The following is a 12,365-nucleotide window of genomic DNA, read 5'->3' on the forward strand; positions in this document are numbered from 1 at the left end:
CCTCCGTCCTCTATAAACCGAATGCCAGACAACGAGGGCATCAGCCCCCATGAATCACCGCCGGTCACCTTCACTTTTTATGCAAGTTTGTTCTCACCCGGCCTCGCCGGTTGAACGAATCCTCGTGCCTCTTGACGCAGGATCGATACGGAAATTTGCGTTGCAACGTAATCACGGTTCCAGGCTCGTTTGTCTGGAAATTAAGCGAGACGAAGACGGTAAATATCGATCTCGCTCTCGTTTCATCTATCTTTACATCGTTCGAAATATTCTTTCTCTATAACTCGTCATCTTGTGGGGTATATGTATATATACATATTTTCGATATTATTGTATGCGTTATATGGTCACGAAAACAGACATGCACAGGCGATAAATCACGCGGTATATGTTGATCGCGTCGCTTTTCTGCCGCGATTCGACAGTCTGATTTGCATAGATCGCTTATATGCATAATGATCGTGCGAGCGCGCGCTTATGGCGGGCGAATTTGGAATTTCAAGGACACGTCGGGACGTGCATCGCCTCGATATCTGGCGCGCGTGCTTCTCGCCGCTGCAGTTTCCTCTGTACTCTGCAACGCGCGGTTTTTCTCACCGCGCGAATCGGTGGCGCCGATAAAAATAAAAACTCTTCGCCGCTGCCGATCGATTGGGTCGATGCCAGTCGCGAAAGTATCGAGTCCTCAACGATTCGACCGGAATCTCGTTAAATAACAAAGAAGAAAACAACGCCGCGCGTAGGATCGATCGTTTTCTCGTAAATTGCGTCGATGCATCGGTCACGCGTATCAAACCGTTCCCTAAATACCATATTTATTACTATTGTGCGACTGCGTATTAAGTTTATGGCTGCAGAGCACCTCTTCTTACTCTTACTGTGCGCAATAACTATTTCTAAACGAGATCCTCTTCGTCTTTGGGAACGTAGTCGCCTTGGTTAGCGACACGTGCGCTCGTCTATCATCGAAAGTGGATAAAGTTCAGGGTAAATCGTTTATTTAGGTTCGTCTTATAGGGTGGATAAATTTAATGCGACTCTCTTGTTAAATTCGCAATTCGAAACGTTCGGTTCGAACGCATAGAGGCATTCTTTTCGCGAATTACGCAATGTATGTACGACTCGTAGAATTTCGTTCGGTCTCCCGATTGTTGTCGGAATTTCTAAATCATTCGAGTGGGCGAACTTCCAGTTATTTTCAGCCGCGCATCTACGCTATTTATGCTTCTTTGCATTATTCAGGGTAATCTTCTGCAAGCCCGTTGCGCCTTCCGGAAATAGGTAACGTCGGGGGGTTGCGATCTAAATATATTCTCGAGTACACGGTACGGAGTAACCACGAAGGGTTGAAAATTCAGGGTTAAAATTCAGGGTTGAAACCTAAAAATACCTAAAAAATAATCCGCTATTTCCAATCACTTACAAGCAGCGTAATTAAAAAGATCGACGTAATTCTACCACCGATTGAACCGTGTTCGTTGTTAAAGAACATCGATACCGTCGATCGTTAAAGTTTTTACAGAAATTACCGAACTGCTATAATTCCACGGTATATTAATATATTTCTACGCTAATGGGATGAAAGGCAATTAATTAAGCAACGTATCGCGAGATCGTCTCCTAGTATATTGTATCGAGCTCGTTTCTCTCGACTTTCATCAGCGGCGTAATCCGCGACGTTTATTTTGCATCGATCGTCGAGGCGGTTTTACGCGTGGAAAGAAGCCCGTTATAATTAATCCTGCTCCTTTCTCTACTCTCCCCTCTGTCAGCATCGTGTGCTCAAAGGGGACAATCGCTTAGACGAAACAATGGTGATCCACGTTTGAAGCTGCACACTGAAAATTTCCGCGTCGTTCTTCGCGCGTTCTCAGGAAATCGGTTCTCGTCGGAAGGTCCATTTGCCGTTTGTCGCTGCTTCAAAATGCGGCAGTGAGACTTTAAAAAGAAAGTCTAACAGCCGGCTCGGCCAGTCACCTCGTTTATCGCAGACTGTAACGCGCAAGGCCGCGGAGGGACCTCGACATCTCGATTAAATCGAGCTTTCTTCGACGTTTCGAAATCCTGGTGCACGACCGGTTTACTGCGCGATTCTTGCGTCGCCACGGTCGGATACCGAGTCTTTCGATCGGCTACCAATCAACGCGAATCGCTCAGAAAATTGGTGATTCGAGTCTAGACGATAGTATCGCGAATCATCTCATGTCAAGTTATTCCTCCATTTGTCTAGTAACCTGTTAACCGAGGAAGACGAATTTATTCGTCGTATTGGTTACTAATTTCTCGGGCATTTTATTTGTAATTTCTTTCTTATGGATCTCCCACTTTTTATGTATAGAAAAAGAATAGAAAATAAAGAAGAGGGGAGGAGATCCAAACACTGGTTTCCTTTTTTATAAATAAAGAGTATTTTATAAAAAAATAAAAAATATGGTAGAAAACGAAATAGAAAAGAGGAATAAAAAAGAGCAGAAGAGAAAAGAAGAGCGAATTTGTCTTATAATATAATATAAGTAAGTGTCTTATAATATAAGTTATATTAATAGAGCTAAATGAATAATATGATTACAATGATTGCAGTAGCTTACTTACGTTGAAAGTACGGTTTCATGTAAGAGTTGAGGTCGAGATTTCGAAAGACCTTGTAGGTCTATAAAAAAGTCTTCGTTTCCGCTGATGTAGTAATTTATGTTTGCACTTTCAGCACAGTCTGCTGATATTTTCCTTGCTTCAAAAGTTTCAACCAATTTGATTAGAGTTATTTAGGTAGAAAGAGAACAATTGTAGGATATGTTATTCGTTGATTTCATGAAAGATGAAAGTTCAGGTTTATTGAACAGGTATATTTCTGAAACTCGCGAGCATACGAAACAAACAAAGTGATTCATAATTCCGTGTAATATGAACGTCGGTTATCTTGTTTTACGAGTTGCAACGAATTAAAGAAAGCGGCCGATGCATTATGCATCACGTTCGCTATACCGCGAGTGTATCCAGCCATTTCGCCACTTTGTCTCTCGAGATAGGTGCAACAGCCATCGATCAATCGCTGAATAGTCGATACCTTGATTTCTCGATGGTAAATATCGGATTAGGTTATACTTTAATGGCGCGTCTTGCTGCGACTCGCTTCTAACTCTTCAAACTTGATCTTTGCTTAATAAGTACCATCGAAAATTCTAGCTCGACCGGACACGTTAGTTAAGCGAATCTGGTTTCAATATGGTTGAATCCGAACGTGGGAAATCGGTTGGTCCCAACACTTGGCGTCGGTCTCGATTCGCTTCGGTTCAGTTGTGGAATGATTAATAAATGATAATTGGTCCGATCGTTTCTGCACTCGATCGCTTTCATAATATATTCGCGATCGTTCGCGTTATGGAAATACGTCGGCGAAACGCCGCGTATTATCTAAGAATATTTTCATCCGACCGATGCCCGATCGCGTGGCCGTTAAATGCAACAACGCTCCTAAGAGAGAGTGGATATTTTGAATAAACAGCGCCGGTAACAGCAGCTCGTTTAACAATAATTTCCCCGTGTTGACGTGCTCTCTCCCTCTCTGATTTTTTCCTTCTTTCTCCGTGGCTGTGCGGCGCGGGTACACATTAAGGAGAAAGTGTAACTGTTCAAGTAATAGTGACGATGCAGGTGTAATCCGGATTGCGCGTGCGAATGTTTTAGATAGCGTGTCTGCATTTCAATTCCGCGCGTATACGGCCGCCTTCGAAACTCTGATGCCGGATACACGCACACGCGACGCGTTGTGTTCGAGGCTAATTAAATCGTCGCATCGTCAAATAGAAATTTTTCAAGTGTATGCACATCATATAGTATATACGCGCGCGTGCTTTCTTCAAACAGATGACAGATACCGGAGAGAAATTGGTCGTGATTATTTCTTTTTCCATTTCGACATTTAAAGATAAAATTAGATATTTCAACACTCTTTTTAGATAATAAGAAGAATAATAAAAATCTGGAAAGATAACGAAAGATAATATAGAAAAAGAAAAGAAAGAGATCGTCGGAGGTTGGTCACTTAGCTGTGAGGGGGAAAGTCGCTCGAGAGATAATCCTCCAATTATTCGCATTCTTTAAAGCGAAAAATAATATTTACGGCGCATAATGTTCGCGTTAGTCTTTGTGAGCCGTAACTAATAGGCGAACGATTGGTACAACGGGTGATTAGCGACATTTGCGTCACCCTGTGAATCAGCCACGTCAGATTATTAATAGCAAGCAGCTCTAACGCTATTCGTGCTAACGTGGTGTTACGAATTCTAGATAACGTAACATTTGCGTCGGTGAAAATTTGACGCGTTATCGTTGATAACGTTGCATCACTCGTAACGTTGTCGAGATATTTCGTCGTATAGAAATATGCAGTTACTACACGTGCAACGTGATTTAGAATTTGCTGGTGTGATTCGTTACGAGAGCATCTTACCGAACGTTCACCAGCTTTCTGCAATGCGAACAATCCCGGGAAAGTTGAACTCTGTCTCGAACGAGAAATCAATCGCATACCTATCTAATTCGACTCTCCAACAAATTTCATTAGTGCCGTTTATTAGCGACGCCGTGTTAATTAATTGGCTTTGTGTGGCACCATTGTTATCGAATTAAATTACAACGCCGTCGACAGCGTGTAACCGAAGCGCGTATAATGGAGTGTCGTAGTTTTAATAGAAATCGAAAAGTATTGTTAATTAACTTTACTACGGTCTTCGAATTGCTAATTCAACGGAAAAACAGACTTTTAACGTTTTAAGAAGATCGTTAGCGTGGTTTTGAATTAAATTCAATTCGAACGAAAAAACACGTCGAAATGAAATTTTCTAACGATAAGAAAGTACGATTCGGAAAATAAGTCAAAGAACGCAGCAACGTTGGATAGACGTTCGTGATTAAAAAGAAAAGCGAAAAGATGAAGGTTCTACGAAGAAAATTGTCGAATACAGTCATTCTTTCTTTTTCCTCTTATGATTTTTATTTTTATGGAAAAGATCGAAGTTTGCCAAGCTTAAGAGTTCTATCAGTGCATTCTTCCAAGCTTTTAAAATAAACTCCGTGTTATTAATAACTGGCGTAGTTAATATAAGTACGTTTATCGTGTAGAAACACCGTTATACGGAATTAGTAATCTAATTGCCAATGGATCGGATCGATAAACCGAACGTGCCAAATACAGATACACCGCGTACCTCTAATTCACCTCTCTCTTATCTGCTGTTTATTACTAGCCCGGGGTTTCGAAATCGAACGGAGGACACAATCTATTATTCGATATATCGAACGTTAGAGGAACTATGCAGAGGTAGTGAGATCCTCCAGCGAGTTCACCGACCCCTGTATTTCAAATCTCAAAGACGAAAACGGTGCTGACGTTCGCCTGTAGTTCCGTTCACAGCAGTCGTGATTTTCATCTATACCGGGTACTTCGAAAGTAAGAATTCTATTTCTTCATCGACGATAACGACGTTTCGTACGACGGTTTGGTAAAAACGAGTTTAAAAGCAGAGTTTAGAATTTACTTTAAGAAAGTTCCGTAGTCTCGTAAAAATTGTCACGATGGAAAACGTTAACAGAGCATAAAAGAAAATCCTGCGTGTTAATTCTTTTAAACCTGACCGAGCAGCGATCGAGTTGACATCATATGGGACGTAATGCAAGCGTTAATCGCTAGTTACGTTCTATGATCGTGGAGCGACTCGTTCATTTATCATTTCTCGCATTATGTATCCCTAATGTGCATTCCATATGCGCATATAAATTACAAGCGTTCGTGATTTTTACCGCCTATAATCGAATAAATAACTCTTCAAATTAACGTCGAAATAGAATAATCGATAAAATGAAATAGATAAGGATAAAATAACATTATAGTAACGATTTTATCGAGTCTTCCAATTACAAAATCTACAGATACGAAACAGTAACTTATTGCATAAAATCGTGATTCTCCTAATATTTTCAATCAGATTAAAAGATTTATCGTTCGTGTACGTTTCTTTTTGGCCACCCTGTATAAAGGACGGGAGCCTACTTGGCTCGCGGACGGTACTTTCATCGACCAAGTGAAAGCAATATGAAAGTGCTTGATTGCAAAGTAGAAAGGTGAAATGCACGATAAAAAGACGAAGCCGTTACGTGCGTGTGTGCCGGCCGACCCATTTGAAGAGTGTTGCTCGTGAAAGAAAGAAAGAAAGAAAGAAAGAAAGAAAGGAGCGGGTGGAGAGTGACGGTGGAGAGGAGGGGGAAGGGAAGGGAGGGGAGGAAGGATGAGGTCGATTATGCCGAAGGAAGAGAGGGACGAAAGTTCGTACGGTGCATGGCCCTTGATTTTAGTGGCTAAGGTCAACGGTACTCGGCCATTCTTTTTTCGTAGTGTAACCATTCCTTACGAACTTTCTTTACATAACTCGCAACACGTAATTCGTTCGTCCTCGTGCGTTGTTTGTTTCGATCCTGCCATTTCTCTTTAACGATCGCGAACATTTAGCCTCACTCTCAGCTGTACTTTTAGAAACGCACTTTCTTTTGTTGCGATTTTACTTTGGTTTATCCGCAACGAAATGATCGATTTCCTTACCCAGAACAAGCGAAAAATTCTGTTTTCTAGGTATTGTTGGGTTTGTGTTCTTTATCACTGTATTCTTGTCATAATAATTTATTTTCTATTTCATCCGACAAGTACAAAACCTGATAACTTACAACGTTAAATACACGTTCGTTTTTAATGTTTACATCATTGGTTCCTTTATAAACATGGTCTTACTTGATTTTCTCATTCTTCTGTTCTCGTATAGCGAAGCTAATAATCAAAGATATAGAAAAGTGGTTGGCGATGTATTGCCCACATCTATCGACCTGCATCTTTAGGTAACCTCGGCACGCTGAGGGTTAAAGGTGATCTTCGAATCTTGTATAGAAATCTGGAGGAGATTCGCGATAGGATGCATCTCAGCGTGGTACCTACTATAAATATTTTGAAACGTAGATTAGTAACGTGGAACTCCGGGGGTTGCTGTATCTCCTTTACCAGTTTGTAATTGTTAAATTATTGTAACATTGGTGCGAGCTTGGCGATAAAGCCTTAATCGTATCGAGCTTGGATACCGAATTATCGTAACGGGGAGGAGAGTTATTTCATTTGGCACGGGTCAGTACGGTGATAACTCTTGCAGTTTCGCCCAGATAATGCCCCCAGTAGCACGCCGTTGCGAACAAGAAAGGAAGCACGTTAAACCCTCGGGTTTTCTAACTCTTTTTTACAATATTTCATTCTAAACTGAATTAAGATGTCTGAAAACTTTGAATATTCTTCACGTTTTTTTCATACGTTTATTTCTTTATTTATTTTAATACATATGTACGATGCTGTAGAATTTTGTTCATTTACCGTTCCACGAGGATCGAACAAAATATTGGAATAGCTGTGTATTTATAAATTATAAATGGAAGAAACTCCGAAAATGAGACAGATGGTGTAAAAATAACACGTGGCGTGCTGATCAGGAATATCAAAAGCGACGCTTGCAAACTTTAAAGGAAAACGTAGCCTAAAGGAATATGGCTTCGGCTCGACTGTAACCTGTATCGCGAGTGTGACTCAATATTACAAGGCAAAGTGTTAAAACAGGAAAAGCACGCGAGTAATATGCTTAGCCGTAGCTCTTCTGCTCTTTCGATCGTGCTCGTTACGCGAAATCGTCGCGTTCGATTTGCTCGCGTTCGCTTACGCACGCATCGACCCGACGCAATTACCCGAGCAGCGATAGAGATTCGCGTGCACCGCCAGATGTTCCGATAAATCGGCCTGTTCACCCTCCCTGTCCCCTCTCCGTCTCTGGCACGATTTTTGCCAGTGGTGGACGGGTTCTGGGAACGCTCGCGAGGACGACGCGAGATTATCGCGAATACGCTGCTTAACAAAGTCTTCCCCTGATGCAATAACGCGCCGCGTAATGCTCGAGGCCGATGCGTAACGTTCCGACGTTACTAGCATTCTTTCCACGTTATTCGACCCTCGCACACGTTTCCATCACAGGTGATAATCATAATGACTCTAGGAGATAACGTTGCCTTCTCAGAATTTCTGATTACCTTGTGAAGGAACTCGTGTTCATTGTTTGAAATTTACGCGTGATCGTTACGTCTTACGTCGCTGCGTATGAAATGTCGTTTCTCCGAAGTTTGCACAAACTAGATTATGCTATAGTTGCTAATTAACAATTGTGTCAACGAGGGAAAAATTTGCCAAGAATCACGAATATCGAACAAGTCCCGTAACAGAAATCGCAAATTACCTTGAAAGAAATTTCCATCTCGAATCAAATCAAATCAAATCAGCATCTCCATTCGCAGAATTTCTCAATTCTAACTGATCATGTGATAATTATTAGAAATCTAAAACCACGACCACAAGTTCATGGTCATTAGTAAAGTATACAAAGTGCGATTAAAACATTTGAAAAAATAATATTTCACATACACGAAACTAATGGCTTGACGATAGGAAACAAATACATCGTCCGACGAGAAAAATAAACAAAATGAGAGTATTTTTTCTTTTCTTCGGCTATTGCATCGTTTGAGTCTCGCGGAGATTACCAGGCGAAAGATCGAAAGGTCAGAACGATGATTTGGTCGTTGACGCATCGAAGGCCTCTGTTTTCCATACCTCCGTTTGCGTTACATCGCCGACTCGTGCTGGCTCGTGGTGATTGACCTGTATCTTTCTACGTATGCGGTTATTTTCGTTACGCTGCTATCCTTGGCTTCCCTCGATCGTTCCCTCGTGATTCGATTAAAATGAATTTCGAGTGTACATGCGGCAACCGCCTGTGGTCGCGACACGTACAGATCGAAGTTTCGCGTACGTTGCGATTGCACGAATCTTGACGAACCTTAGCTAATCCCATAATCTTCGTAGACCTAGAAACGATCCGTGTTACGAGCGAAACAATTAAGATCGCTTCGTTTCCCAATATCTGCGAAATTTCAGTTTCACGTTACTACAGGGTTTCCACGTGGATAAACACTTCGTCTTGGCGTTAAATGTCTTGGCATCGCGTTCTTCGAGACCTCCGTTATTAAAAGATTTCTGTGCAAAATTACAAACCGATCGATCGTTTCCGCGAGTCTGCTACTTCCGATATCTAAGGAAGGGTTTAAACTCGACAGCAAAATGATAATCGTTTCCCAATAGGTACGGAGTGGCGTAAATCGACACGAGGATCAGCGGCTTGGTCGTTGACGCTGGGTTATCGATATCGCGTCGATAGCAGGTTCTCGTCGTTGTCGATACCGGTGCTCGACGTATTGGGTCAACAGACGGTTGCTCATCGCTGTTTACCATTCCGACAATCGCTCATTAATTCCGCAGGTGGCTGCACGATGCACGATCCGTCGCGCGCGACCGCCGCTTCCATTATAAATAGTCGCCAATCGTCGATTAATTAACGCCGACGCGACGATACCGACAATACAGCCATGTAGTTTCACGCTCCTTCACGGTCCCAGCCGTTTGACCACGCTTTTTCTCACTGGCGGAGGGGGCAGGGGCTAATTTTATACCGAAGGATTTCAACCCCCTCCTCGACCGCTGCGCGTGAACTCGCGCGTATCACCCGTGAGCGAGAGCACGCGCACGCGGCGAGAGCACGGAAAAATCGATCGTCGTGAGCCGAAGAAAGTGCCGCGAGACGAACGGAGGGAAGCCGCGGAAGCTACACACAGTGAAAGTTACATTTTTCCCCCTTCCCTCTCCTTTCCCGTCGCTCTCGCTACCCTTCGTTCTTTCTCTTTCCCGCCTTTTGCGTTTGCTTACCCGGCGCCATTAATTCCGCTACAATTGTTATGCAATTTCCACGAACATCGATCCCTATTTCGGTAGACACGTCGGTTGACTTATTAACCAAGAAAAACGACCGACTCAACTCGTCGCGCAGGTTTTTAATTTCTTAGATGTAACTAGATTGCGGATGTTCGTGCATTTGTGGCAAATTGAAACGCACAATATTATATAAAATCAAATTTCATTGAGTTTTTCTAATAAATGTAACGAGCAGATGTCCTAATACTTACTATAACGAGCAGTATAACTTCAAAGTGCATAGTGAAAGTGTTAGTAGTCGGTAGTAATAGATACATATTATCAAACGATAAAAGGCGCATTATGTAATATCAAAATCGAAGCTAGAGAAGTTATCTAATAAATAAACAAACAGTTTACGCAAGAACATCGAGATTCTTGTTTTTATGAAACCACGAGATTCAATTTTTTGTACGATTATGGAGTTAAAGGTCGAACGTGATGAAAAAGTGTCAATATGTATTTATGGCAGAGAGGTTCGATTAGCATCGACAAGGTCGTTGCTCGGTCCTGCGCTCGATCGTTCGATTTCGTAACGTTTTCGGCGTTCATTTACACTTGCCAAGAAAGTAGAAAAGAAAGGCGGGAGCAGCAGCAGCAGTAGCAGCAGCAGCAGAGAGAGAAAGAGATAGATAGATAGATAGATAGATAGATAGAGAGAGAGAGAGAGAGAGAAGGAGAGAGAGTATGCATGGCAAAGGGGGCCGTAGAAAAGGAACGGTTGATCGTGTCGCGTAAAGTCAAGTTAGCTGGCGTCCACGTAACACAACTCGTAACCGCAGAGCGTATAACGCCAAGATCACGTGCCAGCGAGGCAGGAAATCCTAGGCAAACACCTCGGAGAAAGCAGTACTCTTCTCACCACACACACAGATCGAGCCAAATGCAAACTCGCCACACGCTTCAGTTTTTTCTACAAGCACCCACCGATGAAACTTGCACGACGTACAGCTTTCTTCCCGAGATCGAAGCGGTAAAGAAGGAAGGAGAATCGAATAGTTGCAGTTAGTCGCGATAAAATATGACTGTTCGTTCCCAAAAGTTGCATACCTTTTTTTATCAGGGTCATCTTTAATTTAACTACTAACGTTTGTTTTAATTTCGTCCTGTTTTGTTCATTCTTTGAAACTTTTCAAACGGTTCAAAAACCGTACACCGTACTTACCTCTGATAATTGGGCTGAAATTATATTTTCTATATATGCGGGCATATTTCACTTTATTTCACGATAATAGTTTGAAAATAAATACTATATGTATATGACATGCCAATTACGAAAGGAAAGTGTTCTTATATGTATGCGTCGCACTGCAATCGTTTCCCAAGTTTTAGAAAATGAGAAGATTTAGAAGCATTGTTGAAGAATGTTACACGGATACAGAGTCTTAAGGCTAGAAATTAAAAAAGATTCTCCACAAATGTGACGGTACGTAGGATATTCGTTCGAGTTATAAATATTCAGGGATTCTAAACAAAATCGCGCAGTTAGAAATGTTTTAAGAAAAATGATATACATACATAGTTACCAGAAATGCAGAAAATCTTGAAGAGATAATTATTTTTTAAATCGCTTATTTGGTATCCTTCGTCGCGTTATTACACTGTCAGAGGATTATACGAATCGGTAGATGTAGTAACCGGTCTTGTATGATCGGTAATCCATCCATCAAGATCACGGCCGAACGGGGCTTCGGTTCTCGAAGAAAATAGCCTGATTTTTTCCTCAACGGGCGGCCGCGTCGATACACGAGCAGCGACCTTGAGGGCCTTGCCCTACCAGTGTCCGTGATCGTTGGCCTTCAAGGTCATTTTTCTCGCTGCATGCAGGATATGTCAACCGCTGGCTGAAGCGAGAGTCGCGAACCCTGCGAGCCTCTAACGTTTATCTGTTGGTTACCTTTGGTCGACCGAATGAATCAGCCTAGTAACGCCTCTGGCTGACAAAGAGGGAAACCTTGCGATGATGAGGACGATGATTCAAAAACGATGACCAAACAAGGCGCATGGCGTGATCATATTCTCACGGGGACGAGTAAAAATCGGGATAGTCTCGTCACCGGAAGCACGATTCAGGGTGATTACGGCCGTGTAAGAAGCGCCATGTACGTGTTAGGATCTTCGTTTCTGCGATTTTCATTTTGCCATTGTCACGTTTATAAGTAACGATATGCCTTGATAAATCCTTATGAGTAAGTCGGATGAATACATAGCGTGATCGAAACGTGTTCGCATCTCATACAGAGACTCGTATACAATATACGATAGAATTTGTATAGATGTCGGACGTTGCTATAGCCTAACATTACTACTAACTATACAATTATACTCTTATCGTGTTTTTCGTCTACATGTGTCCTTCGTAACGGATGTATTTCTATGCAATTAGTAGTTAAATTAAAGTACGGAACAAGCGTACTCGCGTTTAATATACAAAGACGAACGTATTAGACTCCTGTGTACAATACATTAACTGATCGATTAATAC

The 12,365-nt window shown here is 42.0% G+C and overlaps 2 protein-coding genes across 2 annotated transcripts in view; one reads left to right on the plus strand and one right to left on the minus strand.

The window, feature by feature from the left end:
• The window catches only part of LOC132906722 (one cut domain family member 2-like), a 262,308-nt gene that overhangs the window by 20,601 nt on the left and 229,342 nt on the right, over window positions 1-12,365 (minus strand). The window lies entirely within an intron of this gene.
• LOC132906741 (caveolin-3-like) overlaps window positions 1-12,365 on the plus strand; it is a 165,073-nt gene that overhangs the window by 12,015 nt on the left and 140,693 nt on the right. The gene's annotated exons all lie outside the window — the stretch shown is intronic.

The sequence above is a fragment of the Bombus pascuorum genome, chromosome 5 (genome assembly GCF_905332965.1).
Source record: "Bombus pascuorum chromosome 5, iyBomPasc1.1, whole genome shotgun sequence".
NCBI lineage: Eukaryota > Metazoa > Arthropoda > Insecta > Hymenoptera > Apidae > Bombus > Bombus pascuorum.